Source organism: Myotis lucifugus, unplaced genomic scaffold (assembly GCF_000147115.1).
Source record: "Myotis lucifugus unplaced genomic scaffold, Myoluc2.0 scaffold_40, whole genome shotgun sequence".
Lineage (NCBI taxonomy): Eukaryota > Metazoa > Chordata > Mammalia > Chiroptera > Vespertilionidae > Myotis > Myotis lucifugus.
Genome location: NW_005871088.1, coordinates 7,815,901 through 7,822,504, shown reverse-complemented (window position 1 = coordinate 7,822,504; position 6,604 = coordinate 7,815,901). Strand labels below are relative to the sequence as shown.

Sequence of the window (6,604 nt, the reverse complement as noted above, 5' to 3'; positions counted from 1 at the left end):
GTTGATAAATCATGAAATAATGATATAATATATCTGCCTGTTTCCCCTGTGCCTAGAAAAATATATGATACATATTAGGTGGTTAATACATTTGGTAAATGCATGGATGAAAATAGGATTGGAGGTATAAAGTGTCAGTTAAAGTAGATTTTTTTTTCATAAGGTCTTTTTTATTATTTATCTCTTAAAATATAACCAGATTCTTATATTATTTTAAAATAATATAGAAAAAATTAAATTGTTTAACTCAATTTAATTATAAACAAAAGATATCTGCATAATTAATATCTGCTAGAAAATTTAATTGGAATATAACACAGAATAAGTCCTGAAAAAAGACATTCTCTTGGTTAAGTAATGTGGTTAATTACTTTAGATACTTCAATTCCTTTTGCTGCAGTAGGCATAATCAGCAGGAAGCAAAGTATCTGAATCCCATTTTCTAAATCAGAATTATTCAATGTTGGGTCCATGAAATATTGGTGGTCTTGTGTATGTATTAACAGTTCCACAAGTGGTTTGATGGTTTTAAAGGAAAAATAAATGAAATAAAATTTAAAAGTAAGATTAATTTCACAGAAATTCTCATTCAAATTTCATTATTATCAGATTCTTAAAGTTTTCATATATACTGTAAGATTCCATTGAATCTCATTCGACTTGCATATCATTAACAAAACAGTTTTGCAATCTATAACATACACACAATAAAAGGACAAATGCTAAACATATTAAAACAGTTCAATGACAGATCCAGAGACAGAGAGGCATCGATTGGACCCTCGGGCCTCGGAGGGAAGGTAGGGGAAGGTGGGGGTAAGGGGGAGAAATCAACCAAAGGACTTATATGCAAGCATATAGGCCTAACCAAAGGACACGAACAACAGGGGGGTGAGGGCATAAGTGGGGGGGGGGTAGGGGGTAACGTGGGGATAAGGACACATATGTAATAACTTAATCAATAAAAAAAATCTAAAACAATAAAACAGTTCAATGAATTTTTACTAAGTAAACATACCCATTTATCTGGTGTCCATATTAATATACACATTATCATCAGCATCCCATAAGCCCTTCCAACTCATATTTCTAACTAGGGAATTACTTGCTCATATCTATCAGCATAGATTATTTTTAAGATTTAAGTAAATAGAAATGTCATTTTAATATTATTTTAAATGTTCACCATACATGCCTTCTCCTTGTAAATAATCCATTAAAATATATCCCCAAATCAGCGTGGCGGTGCGGAGGGAGGGGGCGCGGGCCGGGCCGCGGAGGACGCGCGAAGAAGGCGGCCTTCTCCGAGATGGGTGTTATGCCTGAAATCGCGCAAGCTGTGGAAGAGGTGGATCGGCTTCTCCCAACTGATATCCAGGCAGAATCCATCCCACTGATCCTGGGAGGCGGTGATGTGCTTATGGCTGCAGAAACAGGAAGTGGAAAAACTGGTGCTTTCAGCATTCCAGTTATCCAGATAGTTTATGAAACTCTGAAAGACCAACAGGAAGGCAAAAAGGGGAAAACAACAATTAAAACTGGTGCTTCAGTGCTCAACAAATGGCAAATGAACCCATATGACAGAGGATCTGCTTTTGTAATTGGGTCCGATGGTCTTTGCTGTCAAAGCCGAGAAGTGAAGGAGTGGCATGGTTGTAGAGCTACTAAAGGACTCACGAAAGGGAAGCACTACTACGAAGTGTCCTGTCATGACCAGGGGCTGTGCAGAGTCGGGTGGTCTTCCATGCAGGCATCTTTAGACTTAGGTACTGACAAGTTTGGATTTGGCTTTGGTGGAGCAGGAAAGAAATCCCATAATAAACAGTTCGATAACTATGGAGAGGAATTCACTATGCATAATACCATTGGGTGTTACCTACATATAGATAAAGGACACGTCAAATTCTCCAAAAATGGAAAAGACCTTGGTTTGGCATTTGAAATACCACCACATATGAAGAACCAAGCCCTCTTTCCTGCCTATGTTTTGAAGAATGCTGAACTAAAATTCAACTTTGGTGAAGAAGAATTTAAGTTTCCACCAAAAGATGGCTTTGTAGGTCTGTCCAAGGCACCGGACAGCTGCGTTGTCAAATCACAGCACACAGGTAATGCGCAGGTGGCACAGACCTCCCCATGGCGCCCAAAGCTCTCATCGTTGAACCCTCCCGAAAGTTAGCTGAACAAACTCTGAACATCAAGCAGTTTAAGAAATAGGTTGATAATCCTAAATTAAGGGAGCTTCTGATCATTGGAGGTGTTGCAGCCCGGGATCAGCTCTCTCTTTTAGATAATGGGGTGGATATAGTCGTCGGCACTCCGGGGAGACTGGATGACCTGGTGTCCACTGGGAAGCTGAACTTGTCCCAAGTTAGGTTCCTGGTCCTGGACAAAGCCGACGGGCTTCTCTCTCAAGGCTACTCGGATTTTATAAATAAGATGCACAATCAGATCCCTCAGATCACCTCCGATGGAAAAAGGCTGCAGGTGATTGTTTGCTCTGCTACTTTGCATTCTTTTGAAGTAAAGAAATTATCTGAGAAGATAATGCATTTTCCCACGTGGGTTGATTTAAAAGGCGAAGATTCCGTCCCAGACACCGTGCACCACATGGTTGTCCCCATGAATCCCAAAGCTGACAGACTCTGGGCTGGGGAAAAACCACATTAGAACGGATGAAGTACATGCAAAAGATAACACAAGGCCTGGTGCTAACAGTCCAGAGATGTGGTCTGAAGCTATTAAAATCCTGAAGGGGGAGTATGCTGTGCGGGCAATCAGGGAGCACAAGATGGACCAGGCAATTATTTTCTGTAGAACCAAAATCGACTGTGACAACTTGGAGCAGTATTTTATGCAACAAGGAGGAGGGCCTGATAAGAAGAGATACCAGTTCTCCTGTGTTTGTCTGCGTGGCGACAGAAAGCCTCATGACAGAAAGCAGAACTTGGAAAGATTTAAGAAAGGAGACGTAAGATTCTTGATTTGCACAGATGTGGCTGCCAGAGGAATTGATATCCATGGTGTTCCTTATGTCATTAATGTCACCCTGCCTGACGAGAAGCAGAACTATGTCCACCAGATCGGCCGCGTCAGCAGAGCTGAGAGGATGGGCCTGGCCATTTCCCTGGTGGCAACAGAAAAAGAGAAGGTCTGGTACCATGTGTGTAGCAGCCGTGGAAAGGGGTGTTACAACACGAGGCTCAAGGAGGATGGCGGCTTCACCATATGCTACAATGAGATGCAGTTCCTCTCTGAGGCAGAAGAACACCTGAACTGTACCATTTCTCAGGTTGAGCCAGATATAAAGGTACCTGTGGATGAATTTGATGGGAAAGTTACCTATGGACAAAAAAGGGCAACTGGTGGTAGAAACTATAAAGGCCATGTGGATGTTTTGGCACCTACGGTTCACGAGTTGGCTGCCCTTGAAAAGGAGGCGCAGACGTCTTTTCTGCACCTTGGCTACCTTCCTAACCAGCTGTTCAGAACCTTCTGATTCTAACACCCCGAGTAAGACTTGAGTGATGCGGCTGTCACCCTAAAACTCTAAAACGGTTGTACTGCTTCCAGGCAGCAGCGTTTATAGTCACTTAAACTATTAATGCTAACTCTTGCATGTCAAGAAACATGGAACATTAGTCATAGGAATTCTTCATGTAATGGCAACCTAATGAAAGTAATAAATGTGATGACTCTAATTATAATAATTAAAAAATAAAATATATCCCCAAATCTCTCTCTCTCTCTCTCTCTCTCTCTCTCTCTCTCTCACACACACACACACACACACACACACAGGATCAATGGCTGTAAAGAGTGAACTACAATGTAAAAGTAGCAATGAAAATGGTAATATTAATAGTATGATTCAGAATAACATTTCAAACATAACTAGAAAATAAGACTCCAGTGAGAATATATATCTGTGAATTCAAGAAAGAAAACATGAATATGCAAACGTGATGGGTTTACTAAAACATCCAAAAGGAAAACTGGAATTGGAAAACAATGAAAATGAATATCCAAAAAGTTAGATTTTATTCAATTGGTTTGAATTTTCACCTAGTTATAGATGCACTGTTACAAAATTAGTTATCCTGTAGCCTAAAGCTACAGATAATATTTTTTATTATTTTCAAACAAAATACAGTGACCTCATTGGTAAAGCAATATTTTCCCAACCAGGTTTGACATAAATTTATCTAGAACAGTGGTTCTCAACCTTCCTAATGCCGCGACCCTTTAATACAGTTCCTCATGTTGTGGTGACCCCCAATTTCATTGTTACAAATTGAACATAATTAAAGCATAGTGATTAATCACAAAAACAATATGTAACTATATATGTGTTTTCCGATGGTATTAGGTGACCCCTGTGAAAGGGTCGTTCGACCACCAAAGTGGTCGCGACCCACAGGTTGAGAAGCGCTGATCTAGAAGGATAAAGATAAATGTGTTACTTAAATTAAATCAGACACAAAGAATACATGAGTGTCTTTCAATATCATACTCATCATGAGAAGTAGGCACAATGAGATACAATTAACACTAAAGAAAGTTGTTTAAATCAGCTACAGGTGTCTCTCATGACAGAATAACTGGTATGAGAATTGCCCTCCATCTATAAAGTACTAGAAAACTGGGCAAAGTATATGAAATAATTGTTTTCAAAACTTGAGTAAAAGACAGCACAGGAGTTTGAGCCCTGAGATAAAGGAAATAGACAAGTTGAGTCCATAAATTTCTATCTGGAGGCAATTTCTAGCCTGTTACACAAAAGTGGAACCCAAGAAATACTTAGAGGCCTTGTTGAATTGAGGTGACAGATATTGTTGCTCAAGGAAACTGAGGCAGCTAGAATTGTGGGAAATACTAGAGAATAAGGAGCTATGGAAGAATGAGACTGCAAAAGTATTTTAATGAATGCTACATTGAGCATGTTTGACATGAAACTTTTTAAGGAGCCAAGCAAAAACAAAAACAAAAAAACCCTCTAGGGCATTTTCTGTAAATTCTGTTTCTTTGTTATGGGGTGGGGCCACAACATTAGTAACAAAGAAACAGAATTTCCGGAGGATGAGGCCCAGAAATCAGGATTTTAAAAAGATTCCCAGGTGATTCTAATGTGCAGCCAAGGTTGAGAACCACTGTTTTAGGGTAATTGTGCTCCCAGGAAAAAAAAATCCCATTGGGGAAATAGATATAAGCTGACCATGTTCCAGAGCTTACAAAGCTCCCAAAGACATTTCAATTCCTATTACCTAGAGTGAAGAGACCACCTTGAAAACCCAGAATATCTAGCAGAGATCCAGAAGAGTTAACCTTAGTAAAGTCACTCTAGACCTGTTGCAATTTTTAAGAACCGGACTTGAAAGGATCATGTTTATCTACAAGTAACTTATTTTCCCCCCCAAATAGATTTCAACACTCCTTAAAAGAAATAAAACACCTAAACAATTAACAATTAAAAGTTACAATGTATACCATTCAATAAAAATAGTAGACATGAGAAACAACAGGAAAATGTGAATCATAAGTTAGAGAAGAAATAAAATCAATAAAAACTGGCTCAAAATGAACTGAGAAGATGAAATTACCCAGTAAGAACTATAAAATAGCTCATTTAAATATGCTCAAAGACTTAAAGTATGAATCAGCTACCTGCATCTAGAAGAAACGCTAGATCACATTTCCTTTTATTTATTACTGAAATTCAATGCTACAAAAGAAAAATTTAAATTCTCACTTAGTCAATGATAATTTAGTAACCCAATATTAAGACTAGAAAAGATGCACTAGGAGTATTATCCCTGAGGGGGCACCAGCTCTGTGTGTAGCAGGTCACAGTTTGTTATGAAAACAAAGAAGTGTTGTGTGAATGTTATTCTACAAACTGTGGTAATCACAGAACACCATTATGACATCTTGAAGCTAAGCCAGTGAAAATTGTGAAACTGGTCAAATCATGGACTTTGCGTGAATTTTTTTGCATGCTGTGTCAGAAATGGTCAAAAAATAACACTTTTTCCTTGCTCTTGAGGAAAACTATGCATATATGAGGTGCATATATGAAAGATGAAATAAGATTTTGCCTTCACACAAGAAGAGCAATATATTCAGTATCTTGAACAGCCTAAAGTTATGATTTATTTCATGGACAAGGCATCATTACTAGTACTTGTAATACTATGGAATGTAACCTATCAGAATGTATTAAGTGCAAATGGCTTACAAACGGATTGCCAAGAATTTGGCTTTATTTTTTCCAAAATCAAAAGATCTTCCCCAATTCATTGAAGAAAGAAACGGATGACATATCATTAAGCATAGTTAAAACCTACATTTAATGCTTTAATAGGACATGTAGAATATTTTTCAGAGCCAAATGAAACCAGAGACTAGAATTGGGATCTATTCTCTCACAAGTTCAAATATCCAACGTTCCAGCTGTTGAGTGCAATGTGCTTGTCAACTTTGCATCCAATGATGCACTGATAATAGTTTTTATTGAGACATGTCTCCATAATTTCTGGGCCCTCATTTGTCTTAATATCCCAATCAATCTGAAAAAGCCATGAAATACTTGCTGCCAATACCAATA

The 6,604-nt window shown here is 38.4% G+C and overlaps 1 pseudogene; it reads left to right on the top strand.

Moving 5' to 3' along the window:
- Positions 1-1,241: 1,241 nt before the first annotated feature.
- On the top strand, positions 1,242-3,701 carry LOC102419587 (annotated as a pseudogene).
- Positions 3,702-6,604: the final 2,903 nt, after the last annotated feature.